The 18,573-nt window shown below is 46.0% G+C and overlaps 1 protein-coding gene and 1 long non-coding RNA gene across 11 annotated transcripts in view; one reads left to right on the forward strand and one right to left on the reverse strand.

Moving 5' to 3' along the window:
* Positions 1-2,976: 2,976 nt before the first annotated feature.
* Positions 2,977-14,756, reverse strand: LOC132213607 (uncharacterized). Its single transcript, XR_009448035.1, has 4 exons — positions 13,878-14,756; positions 11,263-11,377; positions 8,477-8,562; positions 2,977-3,655 (listed from the first exon to the last, which is right to left on the reverse strand). It is a non-coding gene; the product is annotated as an uncharacterized LOC132213607 (long non-coding RNA).
* Positions 14,757-15,061: 305 nt separating this feature from the next.
* PUM2 (pumilio RNA binding family member 2) overlaps positions 15,062-18,573 on the forward strand; it is a 70,804-nt gene continuing 67,292 nt past the window's right edge. For all 10 annotated transcript variants that reach the window (XM_059660465.1, XM_059660466.1, XM_059660470.1 and 7 more), the window contains exon 1: positions 15,062-15,216. The gene's annotated coding sequence lies outside the window, so the exon portion shown is untranslated. The remainder of the gene's footprint in view (positions 15,217-18,573) is intronic.

Below are 18,573 nucleotides of genomic sequence, written 5' to 3' on the forward strand. Positions count from 1 at the left end.
CCCTTATGTGTGATCCAGCCCATAAATGCTATTTACCTTAGATTCAGAATTTATTTTCTTTCTTTTTATACTTTTTGGGTTTTTTCGGTTTGGGGTTATTTGTTGTTATTATTGTTTTGTGTTTGCTTGTTTTTCCGTCTTTAGCATTTAGAGGTGTTTTTTAAATTTGTTTTTATTGTTCCCTCTCGGCTGTGTTTTTAAAAGGACAATGTATTTGTTCTTTGCTCTGTAAATTTTGAGATTGAATTTAGACAAAACTGTAAAATTCTGCCCTTTTAAAAATTAATGAGTAGAGAGAAAGAAAAATTAATAAGTATACATTTCCACCTTCACAAAATATAAAGACGTTGGCTTTTAAGAGAGAAAGATGTGAATATACAAATCTAAAGTTTCCTCTCAAAAGAACACTTTATTTTAAAGTGATTTTCAAAGAGTTATGTGCCTCTTTATTTAGTTAATTCTTAATGTTGTTCCTAAGTATTTTAGATTCATTTCCAAGGACTCTGATTCCATGTTAAAATTAGGGATCAAAGTGATATGTTTATGAAACCCAGTCATTAAGAAAGAAAGAAAGAAAGAAAGAAAGAAAGAAAGAAAGAAAGAAAGAAAAGAAGGAAGGAAGGAAGAAAGGAAGGAAGGAAGGAAGGAAGGAAGGAAGGAAGGAAGGAAGAAAGAAAGAAAGAAAGAAAGAAAGAAAGAAAGAAAGAAAGAAAGAAAAAAAGAAAGAAAGAAACCTAGTCCTGTTCTTTCATTCTCATTTAGAAAAGGCATCACCCATCCCCCTCCAAACAACAGAAAGAAAAGTCATCTAAATAGAGGTCCTTTAAATCCATTAGCAATCAGACTAATATTCAGTGTGCTTCTATTTGTTTTATATGAATACATATGCCTACACACACAAGCAGGTGTGTTTGTGTATGCTCGGAAATGTTCTGGGAGGATACAGATGAAGATGTTAACGGTTGTTGCCTGTAAGGAGTGAGACTGGGAAGTGAGACGTGCTTCTGTGGCGGCTGGTGTTTCTGCTAGCGAGCACGGCCAAGGGGGTATTGGGTTTTTTTGTTTGTTTGTTTTTTCTGTGGTTGCAGAAGCAGAAATCTCAATGGTGGGCGCTAGCTTTGTGGTTACAAAGAGACGGAGCACCACGGGATAATGATTTCCGGGCAGGGGAGCCGTTCCTGGAAGCTCAGCCTCCTGCCCTCCCAACAGCGGTGTAATCCCCGAATTCCCTGTAGTGAGTCTCTTTCTGCTTCAGTTGTCTGGAGTCATTTCTATTATCTTCAACCAGACCTTGAACTGACATGGGGCGGGAGGAAGGGGGAGAATTACAAATCTCCGAGGAGCTCTACATATGATATTACCAAGGCCTTTGTTTAATGTACCCCCCAGGGATGAACTCGATGCCCTGACCCAGATCCTGTCTTTGCACAGCAATGCTGATCCGTCCTTGTCCTAGTTTCTCCACCCCTGCAACAAGATATGTGTGTTTGTGTATTTCCCCAAACGCTTTGGGTGTAAGTGACAGACACTAATCCACCCTCCTTCAGACTGTATATGTGGCGTTAGACACGACCAAATAGCAAGAAGGGATGGAGTGGATTTGTCTTCTCCTCTCTGTCTCCCTTCAACTCTCTCTGTTCCTGCCTCTCTTTCATGCAAATCTGTTAGCTCTTCTCTCTTGGGCTGACTGTCCCCCACAAAAGTGTAATTATTACCACTGGCAGCTCTTGGCTCATATTATCACAATGTGTAAGAGGGACTTTCTTCCCCTCAACTCCAGTTGGAAAAAAACCCTGGGGAATAATTCTGACTGAATTAGCTTGGTTTGTGGGTTTGTCCTTCGGATAAATCACTGTGTCACAGAGAGTGGCTTAGCTGGGTTCAAGCAGCGTCTTACCGCAAAGGACTAACGGGCGCTTTACAAGACATCAGTGACCTCTACAGTGTGAACCCGTGACTGCTCCACACATACACAACTATCTTTGTATACAGACACCGCTCCAATAATGGCTATGCTTGAAAACGGTGACTCCCTGATATACAAAAAGACCACATTCACTGGGATCGTTTCAAAACCAGCGGCAATCATTGCTCTCTGTGAACCCACGTCCTCAAATAGTCCTGGGGACAGAGTAGTAAACTGGTTCTCTGGGGGGGGGGGGGGGGGGAGAGTGGGGGGAAAGCCTTTGTTTGTATTGTTTGCCAATTTCTATGTGTAAATACTTCACCGTGACCGATATCAAGCAAAATTCCTGGAAATGTATCCTCTCTCAAGCTCTCATGCCATTGACCTCTTTCGTACTAACCCAGAGTTAGGCTTCATGTCACTTTATGTGATAAGAGCAAACTCGACGCAAGCAGAGAGACTTAGAAAGTAATTGCACATTGAAGCTTGCCCTCGCTGCTCTACTTGGAACCCTGACATCAACCGTGGGAATGAGCCGGATGGTGACAGACATATAACCAATGGCCCTGTTTGCCCCTGCCAACAGCCAGAAATGTGGGGGGGGGGGGGGGGGGGGAGCGGGGAGGAGCCTCCAAAACTAGAGAAGGCCACAGAAGCTTGACTGAGCCCAGCCAAGACCAGAGGAACTGGCCCAGCCCAAAATGTTGACCCACAGAATCGTTAACTAATAAATGGTTACCATGTTAAGCCATGCATGTTAAGGTAATTTGTTACACAGTAAAAGCTACTTGATACATTAGCATAGTCACCAAAGGGAAGCAACCAAGGATTATATTCAGTTACTACATTCTGCTGAGTCCAGGATTTCTCTTTTTCTTTTTTAGAAAGAGAGAGAGAGAGAGAGAGAGAGAGAGAGAGAGAGAGAGAGAGAGAGAAAGGAGAAACATCCATTCATTGTGCCACTTATTTATGCATTCATTCGTTGATCCTTGCATGTGCTCTGACCAGGAATAGAACCTGCAACCTTGGCACATTGGGAAGGTTCTGTAACGAACTGAGCTACACCGCCAGGGCCCCAGGATTTAAGATTACATGCGTTTCATATATGAAAGGCATTTCAAATGATGCTTGACAGTGATGCTTAACTGTTGTTGTTATTACACTTTGTTTGCTTGCTTTGCTTTTGTATAGGAACGTTTCCAAATTTTATTCATAAATTTAATCAACATAGCAACAGTAGGTTTACAGGTTTTATCAATAACAGAACAGGAATGAAACAAAATATTCCAGAGACTTCTTGAAAAGTTTCACAGGCGTCCACAGCAGGCTAAAAATCGACAGCTAACCCGCAGTTGCACAACAGGTTATATTTATTTCTGCATTCTCTCAGTAGGTTCTTCCTTCTATTTGCCTGCCTCTTTTCCAACTTGTGGAGACTGAGCTTTGCATTCAAGAATTTTTTTCCGACGTTTGCCCAGCTTTAGCCTGGTGATGGCTGCCTTGCTGGGGTGAATGCCCACATGCACCGTTGTACCCTTAGCCTTCTCACGCTGCCCCGGTCCATGTAGATGACCCATGTCTTTCTGTGCACCTGCTTCACCTTGCCGCTTTGCTGCCAGTTGTAGTGTCCTCGATCCATCTGGACCTTACTGTCCTTGCAGAAGGGCACGGAGTGGACCTTGTACCTCTGCTGCAGCTCCTTGCAACCCAAGGCCACGAATGGGGTTGAACCTCATGGTGACCCGCTACCTGGCACCAGAAATTGATGTTGTTATTACTTAATACATATTAGTAAATTTCTTTTCTGCATAAATCCAATTCATGATTGTGCTTACTAAAGAATGCTTCCAGATGCAATTAGTGTCCTGCTAAACAGGAATTCTAAGGTACCTTAATTTCAAATGAATGATCGGTTCTTTGTTAAGACAAAAAGCATAGGGAAATATTTTCCTGACCTTAAGGTAGGAAAGTATTTCTTTTTAAAACAGGACCCAACGAGCATTAACCATAAAAGAAAAGATGGATAGATATTATTATATTTTAAAATTAAACTTTTAAAAATCAAATGATGCCCATGAAGAACAAGCCACAGACTGGGAGAAGATATTTCCAATTCATGTAACTGACAACAGTATCCAGATTATATACTATGTATAAATCAACATTTATAAACGAATAAGAAAAAAAATAGCCCAAGTAAAATATTGGCAATAAGTTATAAACAGGCTATTAACAAAATAAGTGTGTGTGTGTGGGAGGGAGGGGGAATGAATGGCCAATTAAAACAAAAAGATGCTCTACTTTAATAATATAGGAATGCAAATTAAACTGTAATGAACAAGATTCGTTTTAAATGTTTTTAAACTTCTTGATGGAGATAGGAAAAGAACCCTAGAACAAATGGAAACACAAACCATGATCTAGGTTAGGAGATTAATTAAACTTTAATTAATTTTTCATTAATTAGTTAGACACACTGATTCTAAAGTTCTTATGGAAACAATCAAACAAATAAGAATGGCCAGCAAGCATGCCCTCCTTCTCACGCCTGCGCCTTTCCCTCCCCCTCCCCCCTCCACCGTCTCCCCCCTTTTCTCCACACCCCTCCCCGCCCCTCCTCCTCCCATGGTGCATTACCTTCACCTTTCTCTCTCCTAAGCTCTAAAGGCCCTACTAATGAATGGCCAAGAAAATTCTAAAATAAAAGAATGTGAGGGAAGATTAGCCTTATGGAATATGAAAATATGTTATAAAGCTAAAATAATTAAAAGTGCCCTGGCCAGGTGGGTAGCTCAGTTGGTTAGCGCATCCTGATGCACCAAGATTGTACCGAGGTTGTGGGCTCCATCCTCAGTACCTACAAGAGGCAACCAATGAATAGATAAGTAAGAGCAACAACAAAGTGATGTTTCTCTCTCTCTCCCTACCTATCTCTAAAATAAATAAATTATTATTTTTTAATAATTAAAAGTATAATACTGACACATGAATAGGCAATGGAACAAAATTAAAAATCCAGAAACAGACACATGTGTAGGTGGAAACATAGTTAAAAATACAGGTGCCCTTTCAAATCAATGGAGGGAAGATGGAGTCTTCAATAAATGGTACTGAGACATCTAGATAGCTCTCTTGGAAAAAATATTAAGATATAGCCATATTTCTTGCCTTTTACCAAGATGATTAACAAATGAATCAAGGATTTAAATGTAAAAACAACATCCTACAAGAAAATATGGGGGGAAATGTGTTATATCACAAAACCCAGACGCCACATGTATCTGTCAGAGTCCAATCAGGTGACATGAACCACACAGCAATTTTATTAACAGGAAAACGTTAAAGAATTGTCAACTACAGAAGACGACTAAAAGGGTAAAAGAAGAACGGTAGATGTAAAATAATAAGAAACATGTATATTCGCCTCTGCCCGCAGTTTCTGCTACTATTTGATCTTTGACCCCAGTACCCGACACAGAGCTCCTAAAACCCTTATAATCCCCTGAGGGATAGAGGTGCTAGGTCACAGCAGTGGGCAAACTACAGCCCGCAGGCCGGATCCGGCCTGTTTGAAATGAATAAAACTAAAAAAAAAAAAAAAGACTGTACCCTTTTATGTAATGATGTTTACTTTGAATTTATATTAGTTCACACAAACACTCCATCCATGCTTTTGTTCCGGCCCTCCGGTCCAGTTTAAGAACCCATTGTGGCCCTCGAGTCAAAAAGTTTGCCCACCCCTGTGCTAAGAGCACCTTTCATCCTGATATTTGGTCTTGGGCCCATTCCTGACACAGCGCTCCTAAAATGCTTGGAATTTCTTGAGGGGTGGGGGTGATAAGAGCCTCATATGCAGAACTAAACCCCTTGGAACTTCTTGGGGGATAAGAGTATCACTTGGCCCTAACCGGTTTAGCTCAGCGGATAGAGCATCGGCCTGTGGACTGAAGGGTCCCGGGTTCGATTCCGGTCAAGGGCATGTACCTTGGTTGCAGGCACATCCCCAGTAGGGGGTGTGCGAGAGGCAGCTGATTGATGTTTCTCTCTCATCGATGTTTCTGACTCTCTATCCCTTTCCCTTCCTCTCTGTAAAAAAATCAATAAAATATATATATTTTTTTTTAAAAAAGAGTATTGCTTGTTTTAATTCTTGGTGGGCTCCTGGACGGGGGCCATCCCCAGAAAGACTAACATGATTGGAAGCTTAGAACTTTTAGCCCCAACCCTTCTCCTCCAGGGAGGGAATAAAGATTGAATTAATAATCCATTCTGCCTCAGTGATCAAGCCTCCATGAAAGTTCCTCAGGTATGGGCTTCAGGGAGCTTCTGGGTTGGTGGAGGGTGACGCACCCCAACTCTTCGGGGACAGAAACTCCTGCACTGGGGACCCTTCCAGACCTTGCACTATGTACATCTTCATCTGGCTGTTCGCCTGTATCCTCTCCTGTATCCTTTATCATAAACCAGTGAAGGTAAGTGTTTCCCTGCATTTTGTGAGCTCTTCTGGCAAATTATCAAACATGAAGGTGGGGTCCCGGGAATCCCCATGGTCGGAAGTACAGATACAGCAGCTGGGTGTTCTCGGCCTCACCCAGCTCTTTCAGATGTGCACCTGGGATTGTGATTAGCATCTGAAAAGTGGGCAGTTCTGTGGGACTAAACTCTTAGCCTGTGGGGTCGTCACTAACTCCACACAATTAGCTCAATAGCAGGACAGCCAGTTGGCGCCCACCAAAAACTGGAGGTTTGTTCAGTGTGGACACCCCTCCCATTTGGTGTGAGTAGCAGTAGAATGAACAGGCGTTGAAAAGTAGAAATGAGAGTAGAAATGAAACCAGTTGTAGAAAATGAAACAGAATACAGCTTTTGGATATCTCATAAAGACAGCAGTGTGTGGAGAAGACAGACAGCGGAGATGCAACAGGCACATAAGTGGAATCTCCAAAGAAGGAAAACAGGACAAGGGAAGTGAACCAACAGTGCAAGAAAATGTTCCCCAAATAAAAGGCAACTTGAAAAACTGTGCACAGGGAGAAAATGACAAAAAATGGGTCCCTGCCAAGACTGATGAGACGTTAAAGATAACCTCTCTTCCTCTTTTTCCCCCCTCTTTCCCTTCTAATCAATTCAGTCCCAAAGTCAATTGATGGCACCACACAAAATAGGCATGCTTGTAGGGAATGAGGGGCAGGGCCTGCCATAGCCCCCGAAATAGTTGTGTTGGAGCCTGAACAGAGTCAGGGGGACATCTGGGTAGAAGAGTGGAATGGATTGAATGTTTGTGCCCCCAACCCCCAAATTCTTACGTTGAAATCCTAACCCCCCATGCGATGGATATAGGATATGGGACTCGTGGGAGGCGGTTAGGTTATGAAAGTGAAGGCTTCGTGAATGGGCTTCATGTCCTTACAAAAGGGACCTCGCAGAACTCCCTGGTTCTCTTTCCACCACGTGAGGACATGACGAGGGGTCCACAGTCTGAGACCTGGGAGAGGGTTTCCACCGGAACCCAACATGCTGGCACCCCGATCTCGGCCTTCCGGTCTTCTGTTGTTTATACCTCACCAGTCTATGCTACTTTGCAGCCGCCAGAACATACTAGGAAGAGTAACCTGTCCTGGGATGTTGGCACCTCACTGGGTCAGGAGGGGCCACGTGGGAAACAGCTGGCTGACACCGGTGTCTCAGCCCAAGTGGGTGGGGGGCGTGTCCATGCTGGGGGGCAGCCTGGCCTGGGTTAAAGCCTGATGGGTGAGGAGGGCTTCTGCCTGGTGGGGCAGCTCCAACAGGCAATTTCACCAAGTCAGACTTCCTGCTCTTGCTCCCACCTGCCTCCTCTAGGCTCCAGGGCCCTGCAAACGACCCTAAGGTAGTAGGGGCCCTTCTAAGGCAGCGCCCTATGTGTGCTCACAAACCGGATGGCTAGTGCCAGCCATCTTCACCCCTCGCATCCCCTGCTCGAGGTCCTGCAGGAAGGCGCCTGACTCTGCCTCATCTGTGCGCCCCTCGTGAAAATGCGTGTCTGTGCCAACAGCACCCTCCCAAGGCTGCTGACTGAGGTGCCGAGGTGCCAGCCTCCAGGCAGAAATGTCCCTCATTTTGTGAAACACTTGACCACCTGGAGCAACCCTGCTTGTCTCGCCACAATTCCCAGGCCTCATTTAAAAATTTTTAATCTAATTTTTAATAATAATAAGATCCTCCTCTACGTCCTACCTCCCTCTTTCTGAGGAGGGAGCCCCATAGACAGCACCTCCCTCCAGGTATTTTGAGGCCCCAGACCGTCTGACTTACTCTTCCTGTCACGCACCAGCTTCCCCCGCCTGGAGAACTGCTGTTCAGGGAGACCCCTGGGGCCCAGACTCTGCATGCGCTGACCTCTGGCCAGCCCCGTAACAGCTCTGGGCTCTCTCACAAGTTCCATGTACAAATATGTTCCGATGGCCACATGTTGCACCAGAGCTCAGAGTATTCTTAGAGAGAAACAGAGCCTGGCCAGTGTAGCTCAGTGGGTGAGCGTCAACACATGAACCAGGAGGTCACGGTTCCATTCCTGGTCAGGGCACGTACCCGGGTTGCAGGCTCCACCCCCAGTAGGGGGCGTGCAGGAGGCAGCAGATCCATGATTCTCTGTCATCATTGATGTCTCTCCCTTCCTCTCTGACATCAATAAAAAAACATATTTTTTTAGAAAAGAGGAAAAGAAACTGCAAAGTCTACAAACCCAGAAGATATCTCTCTCCTCCCTGGAGTCAGAGAACAGCAGGGCTGGAAGCTCCCCCGGAGAGGACCCAAAGTAACGCCACCGTTCTACCTGTGAGCCAGCCCCAGCCCCCCTGGCTGGTCATAACCAAAACCCAGGATGGGTGGCATGGGCCAGGCAGCGAGCGCCAAATTATGGAAAGCAGATCACATCGGCCTTCGGGTGTTCTTAGCCTCACCCAGCTGTTCCGGGTATGCACCCAGGAGTGTACAGGTGATTTCACCCCTTCCAGCTGCCAGGGACAAGGCAGGCATCACAGAAGTCCTCCCACTCCCGCAGTCCCATGGGAAGTCTGAGCTGAGCCTGCGGCCCCTGTGTCTCTGGGTGAATGAGTGAGACCCACCTGTAAGACCTCAGGGTTGTCATGCCCCGCCGACGATGCTGTGGGTCTCCCCTTGCCAGTGTCAGCCTGGCCCTGGGCTCAGTGCCCGGGCTCCAGTGTCAGGGGCTGAGCTCCATTCTAAACTCCCGACACAACTGGCTCATCCTTTGGCCCCCTCCCAACGCTACGGGAGGTCGCCTCGCCCAAATGCCCTGCCCTGAAGAAACATCTTCCATTTTTGCTTCCCCCCTAGACACAGCGGTAGGTCTTCCTTGCCCCCAGCAAGCCACAGATCCAGTGCCGGAGGCAGCTCCAGGGTGGCGAAGGGACAGAATCTATCAGCAGGTGGAGCTCTGGTTGCAGAGCACTGGGCAGCGGTGGTGGGGACAGCCCTTCCTCCCCTGGGGAGTTGGCAGCAGTTAGCAGGGGCTGAGGGGTCCCCTGGTGAGGAGCAGTGATGGGAACCTCCAGAGGCTGCCCAGCGCCTCCTGGCAGCCTCAGTGACACAGGCCGGGCTGATCTCTGCTGCAGGTGGAGGGGCAGGCTGGCCGTCCTCAGCTGCCTCCCCCGTGGAGCAATAAGGAGGAGCTGAACTGGAGGGAGTCTGGGTGCTCTCCTGAGCCAACCAGGGCCCCGCCCTGTGGCCCCATGGTCCAGATCCCAGGAACCTCTGGCTCCTGGAACAGTCCTCTAAGGCCTAAAACCATGCTTGGCACATATACGAAGTAAAAGAAATACTTTCTGAGTCAATGAGTGACTCTGAAAGTAAGGCCTGCTTCCCTGTAGCTACTGGTTTCGTGGCAAAGCAGGGTACGGTGCAGCTTCTACGTCCTTGTGTGCTGGGACAATGGCCCATTGCCCTCACTATCTCCGCGTCCCGGTCCTTCAGTAAGAACTCTATGGGCCCTGGCGGGTGTGGCTCAGTTGGTTAGAGCTTCATCCCGTGCACCGAAAGGCTGAGGGTTCGATTCCCAGTTAGGGCACATACCCAGGTTATGGGTTCAATCCTTAGGGTGCATACAGGAGGCAACTGATCAATGCTTCTCTCTCTCTCATTCTCTCTAAAATCAATAAAAACAAATTCTTGGGTGAGGATTTTAAAATAAATAAATCAGCATTGTATTAAAAAAAAAAAAAGAAGAAGAAGATTACTGCTCTACGGGCTGCCACCGTGTCCATTTTGCTAGTCGCACTTGGAACGGACAGCAAGACTTGGGAGGCCCCCATGATTCTCTCATTTTTACGAGTCTGGGCAGAATCCTGCCCTCACTCTCGCTGGACAGGTTTGGATGACTCCTTTTCCAGCGGCCTGCACTTCTAGAAACATAAACATCTCCCCCACAGCTCATCTGACTTCCCTGGGGGCCGCTGCCCACTCTGGGGAGGACAGAGCAGAGCCAGGCAGCGCCCTCCCTCCCCGTGTCTCCTCAGAGGGGCTGGAGGAAACCCCTCCTAGAGCTTTTCCCAGAAATGCTTGGGCAAGTGTGAGCAGCCACCTTCCCATGAGGAGTTCATCCACTCCTCCCACACATCTTAAGTGCTTCCCCCAGGTCCTGCCCTGCTGTAGGAGCTGGGCTATAGCAGCAAACAGGACAAAAGCCCTGCCTCCAGGGAGCTTACATTCGAGGGTGAGGGCGGTAAACAAGACAATAAGCCAGTGAAGAACTCCCTGGAGCGTGCCCCTGAGCATGGCTCTGCTTTCCCCTTCTCTCCCCCCACCCCTGCCGCCGGGCTATTGCCTTTGCCTTTCTCTCGCCTACGCTCCAAGGCCTCTTTTGCCTCTGAGCCCATGCAGCCCCGCGGGCTCACTTCTACTACCCCTTAATTTTTTATTATTTATTGATACATAAGAGAGAGAGGAATCCAGCCAGTGTGGTGCAGTGGTTGAGCATCGACCTATGAACCATCAGGTCAAGGTTCGATTCCTAGTCAGGGCACATGCCCAGGTTGCAGGCTCAATCCCCAGTAGGGAAGGGGCAAGAGGCAGGGGATCAATGATTCTCTCTCATCATTGACGCGTCTACCTCTCTCTCCCTCTCCCTTCCTCTCTGAAATCAATAAAAATAATATATATATATATATATATATATATATATATATATATATATATATATATGAATCATAGAATTTAAAAAGCAAAAAACCCACAGAATGAGAGCCAACTTCCTCATTCATTGGGAAGGTCTATTGACATATCTCAAATTTGGTTAACCCGAGAGAGAGCGAGAGAGCAAGAGAGAGAGAGAGAGAAACATTGATTTGTTGTCCCACTTATTTATGTATTCATTGGTTGATTCTTTTATGTGCCTTGACGGGGGATGGAGCCCACAACCTTGGTGTATCAGGACAATGCTCTGACCAACTGAGCTACTCGGCCAGGGCTCACCTATAATTTGAAAAAAATAAAATAAAACGAAAGGATACAACTCAGAATAGCCAGATGGAGGTGATGCGTGGGGCAAGGAATGGGGGGAGGGGTAGGAGGCGTTTCCCTGATCTCTCCAGATGTGTCACTCTCCCAGCAGCCCCACCTTCACCAATCTAGTAGCTCTCAGAACCCTATTGTTTAGAGGTTTTATAGAGGCCTCATTATGTAGGCATGGTAGATTGTATCATTGGCAGTTAGTGATTAGTTCAACCTCCAACTCCTCTCCAGAGGTGGGGGATGGGGCTGAAAGTTCCAACTCTCTCAATACCTGGTTGGCTCCTCAGGCAACCAGCCCCTATCCTTAGGGGCTTTCCAAAAGTCACCATATTCACATAAACTCAGTGTGATTAAAAAAGGATTTGTTATGAACAAAAGATATCTTCATTTCCCTTCCACTAAGGAAATTCCAAGGGTTTGGGGATCTCTCTTCCAGAAATGACAATAAAGACCAAACATATATTTCTTATTATTGTCAACGTAAGAAACATCCAGACCTGGAGAGAATTTTTATAAGACTTTGTGTGAGCCAAATTGATGGACAATACCGGGAAGCCAGCTCTTAAATGCTGTGGAAAATGACAATTTTGCCGTTTATGCTATACCTTTGGAATTAAGGCGTGAGCAACTGTATGAAAGATTACATGGAGGTGGGCATTTCAAAGGTGTGTTAACCTAGATGCACAAGAACCATGGACACAGCTTGCTTAAACCTTTTAATAAAGAAGTTACATGCCTGGGGCATGACTACCTACTATGACCTGCCCAGGTAAGCATTTATGATCAGGTCACCCTGCGAGGTTACTTTTGGTTAGATTTATTAAAGCACCCCTTTTCCGTCCACTTTATAAATCACGATAACACAGTGAGCCTGCTGCACTACTGGGAAATTTTCTATAATATTTTGTATTCCTGTCGGAATGTATCTCTCGTTTAATGACAAAATTAGAAAGCATACTATACTTTCCTGGCAGTCTATAATGTACAGGATTCCAGTCGATTTTCCTTGACACCATGGACTAATGGTGATTTATTTTTGAATTTATGAGCGTAATTTGACTCCGTGACTCACCTTCTCCCAGCCTCAGAGTCACCCCAATGGTATGCAAGTCGTCCTCTGGGAATTATTGAAGTGTGGCATGTCTGAGATAGATCAGCCTCCTGGTCCAGAGTTGCCCTGGCCTTAGAGACACTGGACAGTCATAGATCTCCCTGTGTTAAGGACCTAAACTTTCTTACTGTAAGCCAAGAAAAGTCCTACTCTCCAGCAGGCCCCAATTGGAGGAATACCCAGGATTTTCCCCCTGAGAAACCATAACAAGCCAGGAGAACCCCACCTAATCTTGTTTAACCTTGAGGAACCTTTTATTAATCAATCTCTCTTGCAATGAAGGAACATGCATCTGAGCATTTGCTTCAGTTATTTCTTTTATTAAATTCAAGTAAGGCCAAATTCAACACTGTATTTTTAAAACAACACAGACAGATTGAGCGCATCAACCCATGAACCAGGAGGTATGGTTCGATTCCCAGTCTGTCTAGGCACATGCCTGGGTTTTCGGGCTCAATCTCCAGTACAGGGTGTGCAGGAGGCAGCCCATCAATGATTCTTTCTCATCATTGATGTTTCTCTCTCTCTCTCTCTCCCTCTCTCTCTCTCTCTCTCTTCCTTTCTGAAATCAATAAAAACATATTTTTTAAAAAAGAAAATAAGTTTACAAGTCTCATAAGCAGTCCCAGTGGAAAGGGCATTTGCACAGGGAATATTAAAATGGCGTTCTGCTCTAAGATGCAGTCTGTCTAAACTGGTGTTCTCAACGGCTACATATTACAAACAACTGAGGAGCTTTCTGAAAATATCAATATCCAGGCCTCAGCTTACACCCATCTCTGGGGTGGGCCTGGGAGTTGATCTATTTTAAATGTTCCCCAGGTGATTCTGATATGCAACTCTGGTTGAAAACCACTTGTCAAAACAGGCCATGTGGACACATTCCTAACACATTGGGGACCGATCACCATTGCCTCATGGCCCCCAACTGCCCTCCCACCCCTCCTCCCCAGCCAGCCTGATCGCCCCCAACTGCCCTCCCTGGCCAGTCTCCTGGAAGGTCTCCCAGTCTAATTAGCATATTACCCTTTTATTAGTATAGATAGATGCTCTGAGTTGGCACCTCTTTGTGTCTCAAAACAGATGATACACCCATTACAAAGCCACTTCCTATCAGGCCAAATAAAACGACTGTGGTTGGTTTACCCATGCTCCTTAAACTTTTTATCATGTAGAGGAATGACCCAGGAATCTTGTTAAAATGCAAATTCTGAATCAGTAGGTCTGTAGTTGGGCCAAGATTCTCCATGTGTCACAAGCTCCCAAGAGATCAGGATGGGTGTGAGGCATCAATTACAATGTTCACCTTAACTATCTAATATTTATGGTAGCAGAGGAGTGCATCCTTACCTTGTAGGCAAATCCACAAGAGAAGCCAATTATAATGAGAAGGTGCTTAATGAGCAGGGCCAGATTGCAAAGCATATGTGAAGGCTCAGAGGCAAGCAAGTGCTCACTGTGCTTAGGGCATCAGGAGCGAGATAGGTGGAGTCAGATCACTAAAGGGTTGGGCTTGCATCCGTGTTCTGCAGAGCACAAAACCTCTAAGGGATTTTCTGCGAAGGAATGTTTCCAGAGTCAAATTTGTTTGGGAAATGTCGCATAGCATGTCCCCCATCTATTTATAATACATGTTTTGGTTTTAAAGGTGCTAAGAATTATGGTAGTAAAAAAGTCCTCTCTCAAATAGAGCTAATACTTCATAAATAAAACGAGCTGTATGATTGGTAAAATAAAAATGAGGGCCCTCTTTCCCAAAAAAGCATTAAGACTTCCTAGAGGCCTGGCCAATGAGCTTGGTGGTTGAGCATCGACATGAACCAGGAGGTCAGGGCACATGCCTGGGTTGCAAGCTCAATCCGCAACAGGGGTTGTGCAGGAGGCAGCCGACCAACGATTCTCTCTCATCATTTGTATTTCTCTCTCTCTGAAATTAAACAAAAAAATGCGCCTCCATAATCTTGACGCGGGGAAAGGATAAGGGTGAAACCTAAAGGCCTGGATGACGGTCCGGCTCCTGTGGGTGCCAGCACCCCGGAAGAGGCGTGCGCGCAGTAAGGACATCGCGGTTGGGGGAGAACGAGCTCCCGGGGAGGAAGCGGAGGGGAAGCGAACTCGGAAGTCGAGGCCCCACGCGGGAAGACAGCCGAACACAGCGTTCGGAAACGCCGCGCCCGCGCCGCCCACTCCCGGCCCACAATACAGCCAGGCGCCGCCGCGGGGCCCAGAACCGGCCGCGAGACCAGACCCGGCCGCGAGCCCGCAAGGTGAGGGCGGGGAGCGCGCGCCGGAGGGACGGCCGAGACGTGCGAGCGCAGGGAGCGTGCGCACGCGCAGAGCTCCCGGCGGGAGCGCGGGAGCGGCGTCGGACGCCGCGGAGAGGCGAGCGCCCGCCTCCTCCTTCTCCCGGAGTGCCTTGCGCGCGCCCGGTGGGCGGGGGGAGGGGAGGGGAGGCGGCGGCGGCAGCCATGTTGTTGTGAGTCTCTGTGTCTCACCCTCGGTCCTCGGCGGTTCGGAGGAGGAGGAGGGGGAGGAGAAGGAGGAGGTGGGGTGGGGGGGAGGGAGGTAGGTGGAGAAAGAAGATCTTGCCGCCACCGGAGGCGGAGGAGGGGAGGACGTCTAAGAGCGACGCCGCCGTGTGCCCAACGGTCGGTGTCCCCGGCTGAGGCAGCGCGGCCGCAGCAGCCCCGTAAGTCAGTCGCGCTTGCTCCCTCTCTCCGTGCTCTGGCGCCGCTGGGGCTGCGCCTCGGGCTTTGTGTGGCGGCCTCGGCGGGAGCAGCCCCCCGTCGGGGTGGGGGGAGGATGGACGGGGCCTGCGGGGGCCCGGGACGGCCGCGGCCTGGGCCCGCTCGCACAATGCAGGGGGAGGGGTGCCGGAAGGGGGTGTGCGCCGGGCGCCGGGGGCTCTCGGCTTTCCCGCTCCCTGCCCTCCCCCGCGCCGGAGCCTCGCGGCGCTGGGACCCCCCCTGCTCTCAGGTTGGAGACGGGGCTGTCTGTCGGTCCGCCCGGCCCGCCCGGCCGGCCGCGGGTTCGGGAAGCGGGGCGAGGCCGGGTGGGTCCAGAGAAGCGCGTGTGTGGGGAGTGGGCGAAGGGGAAGGAGTGGGTCTGCGAGGAGGTGTGGGCAGTCGCGAGGCCCCGAGCGCGGCCCCGAGCAAAGCTGGCGGCAGACCGGTGTGGGTACGAGAGAAACGGCGACTTGGGTTCGATTGGTTGGGTGCCGTTTAGTAAGAATGTTGTGTTTTTGTTATTGGAACAGATTCTGAGACCCAAGGATATGCAAATTAAGGCCAAAGAAAAGATTGGAGGCTTCAGACCTTGTAGCCGTGGCGTCCCGTCTGCATGGGCTACATTTAGGGGAAAACAGATTGTTGGAGGTTTTATGCCCAAGCACGTTTGTAAAAGTTAGTGCTGCTTCTGAGAACATGGCTAGGGGAAACGCACTTTTCTTAACGCTCCTAACACATTTAAACTTTTGGTATGGGGGGGGGGGGGCAGTATCGCGGACACAATGGGTGTAATTAGACAATCGTGTCAATTAAAATCCGGACTTAGTATTTCGTGAGATTTTTTTTAACTTAAGAAAACTGGCGACAGATGTTTCTAGTAAAGGTTTTTAGGGAAAGCTTTATTAGAAAAAAAAATGCTTTTAAACGCGTAAGAGAAATGGAATACCTGCAAAGGTATTGTATGCCGAGAGTTTTAATAAAGGGAATTACCGAAGGATTTTAAAAGCTTGTTGACTGTTTAAAAAGCCTGTGTACTGCTGAGGTTCATGTTTAATAGATGACCACACCATGTGACCCCGGCGTATTTGAGGATGATTTAAGGAATTCTGCGTACGGATCCTGTGACGATACAGATACATAGTTTTAATTGGCTAAGCTTTTGTTCTTGGTCGTTTAATAGCCTGCTTTTAAAAAAAAAAAAAATCACTTTTTTCACCTGCACAGTCATCCTAAGTGGTTGTTGGCATTTTCCTTATTGCAAGAATGTCTTTAAAATTCCAATTTTGGGTAAAATTAAGTTATTTAGAATCTTTTGGTGTCCTTGAGGGCAGTTTTTGTACCAGAAAAGGTTTTCTCTAATTTAAAAAATTAAAGTTATATATCAGAAACCTGGTTCTTAAGCTGTTTAGGTTTTGCTTTTAAAGGTCCAGTTTCTTTCACAAGTCTAGCTATTTCAAGTTAGATTTTCTGTTAGCATACTTCATCTTCAAACAAAGTAAATTTTAACACATAGTTTTTTAAACTTAATTTGTCTGAGTCCAAAGTTCTCTTAGATGTCCCAATGTTTAGTAAGATTCTACTTTTAAAAAACAGTCTAAATTACTGCCATATTTAAATTGGACTTAACAAGGTTTTCACTTTAATAGGTCAGTTATTCTTAGGCATTAAAAGTACATAAACCAAATAATGCAGTCTTAACACATATTAATGCTTAAACCTTTCATACTTGTTTATAAATCTTTCTGATGGTGAGAGATAATTTGCCTTCCTGTGTAGGCACTTATCGTAGCTGGCAGACGTAATGATAACTCTGAACCGAGACTTGGGCCAAGTATGAGTCCAGAGCCAATCTCAGTGCCCAGACTGTCTCCTTTTTATAGACACTGACAGGATCTTCATAATTTTAAGTGGAGGTTGCTTCCTATCTCCTGAACTCACGTTCTACATGCTTCCTTATTCAATAACCTTTAAACTTGCTGGGTTTCTAAGATAGGAAAATTGTGTGTGTTTTTTTCATTTTCTTAAGACTTACAGATATTTTAAGTGTCTGAATGTTTGTATCTCATGGCTTTGGCTTTCACAGTTTGAGGCCATTTTATTGATGGATGTGATTGAAATAATTGTATCTATAACTGGGTAAGTTTGTTTCTGACATTAGATTTTTATGTTTAGCAATATAGACATTTTTTCATTTAAAAACATATTGCTTTTGTAATGTAAAAGGTGAATTTATGGAAATATTTTTAAGAGTTTCCAGTGAAACACTGTATAGCATTATTACATAGGTTGATGCAAGATAAATGTTTTTTCTTCTCAGAGTTTCAGGTAGCAGTATGTTTAGAAACATAAGGTTAATGTTATATTTTTCCTTGGTGATTTTTTTTTCTTTTAACTAAAAATGAAAAATTGGAAGACTTGCCTAAAACATGTGTCACCTTCCTTAATATCTAATACCCATTCTGTGCTCAGATTTCCCTGATTTTCTCCAAAAAGTATTTTATAGTTAATTTGTTAGACTCAGGATTCAAACTAGGTTTACACAGCATATTTGATCTTTAAGCCTCTTTGTATATATAATAGTCCTCTCTCCCTTTAAAATTTCTTTCGTGTCATAGATATGTTAGTGAAACCAGGTGATTCCCCCCCCCCTCCCACCCCTACCACTTTTTTTTTAATTCTGGACTGGGAAATTACTTTTCTTGTATCATATATTGATTTTTAGAGAGTGGAAGGGAGAGAGCTAGAGAGAAACAATCAATCAGCTGCCTCCTGCATACCCCCTACTGGGGATCAATTCCTCAAATGGGCATGTGCCCTGACTAGGAATCAAACCAGTGACCTCTTGGTTATTGGGTTGATGCTCAACTGCTGGGCCACACTGAGTTAGTGGGGTGTTTGTTTTTGAGACAATAATTCTTTATAGGTGGTGGTGCTGTTTCTCATTAAATTACATCATTAGACATATAATGTCTGCTTCCACTTTTAGGATAATGGATTAGTAAATAACAAAATAATGCTAATTTAGAAATACTGTTTTGGGGAGGCTCATTTTAAAATATATCTTTGTCATTCCACGTGTATCTTTGACTCATTAGAGCCACTTTGTATTATCTAACAATTTTATAAAGCGTGTCATCTATATTACCATCTATTTGACCTGCTTCTTTCAGATATCTAAAAAGCATGAAAAACTGACATTGATTGAGGGGGTTTAGTGTGTATATCTTCTCAAAGCAGTATTTTGTTTTTTAAAATAAAGGAACTTCCCTAAACAATATTTTCTTAAATTGAGACAATGACTTATAATCCAAGATACATTG

The sequence above is a fragment of the Myotis daubentonii genome, chromosome 12, assembly GCF_963259705.1.
Source record: "Myotis daubentonii chromosome 12, mMyoDau2.1, whole genome shotgun sequence".
In the NCBI taxonomy this organism is placed as follows: domain Eukaryota; kingdom Metazoa; phylum Chordata; class Mammalia; order Chiroptera; family Vespertilionidae; genus Myotis; species Myotis daubentonii.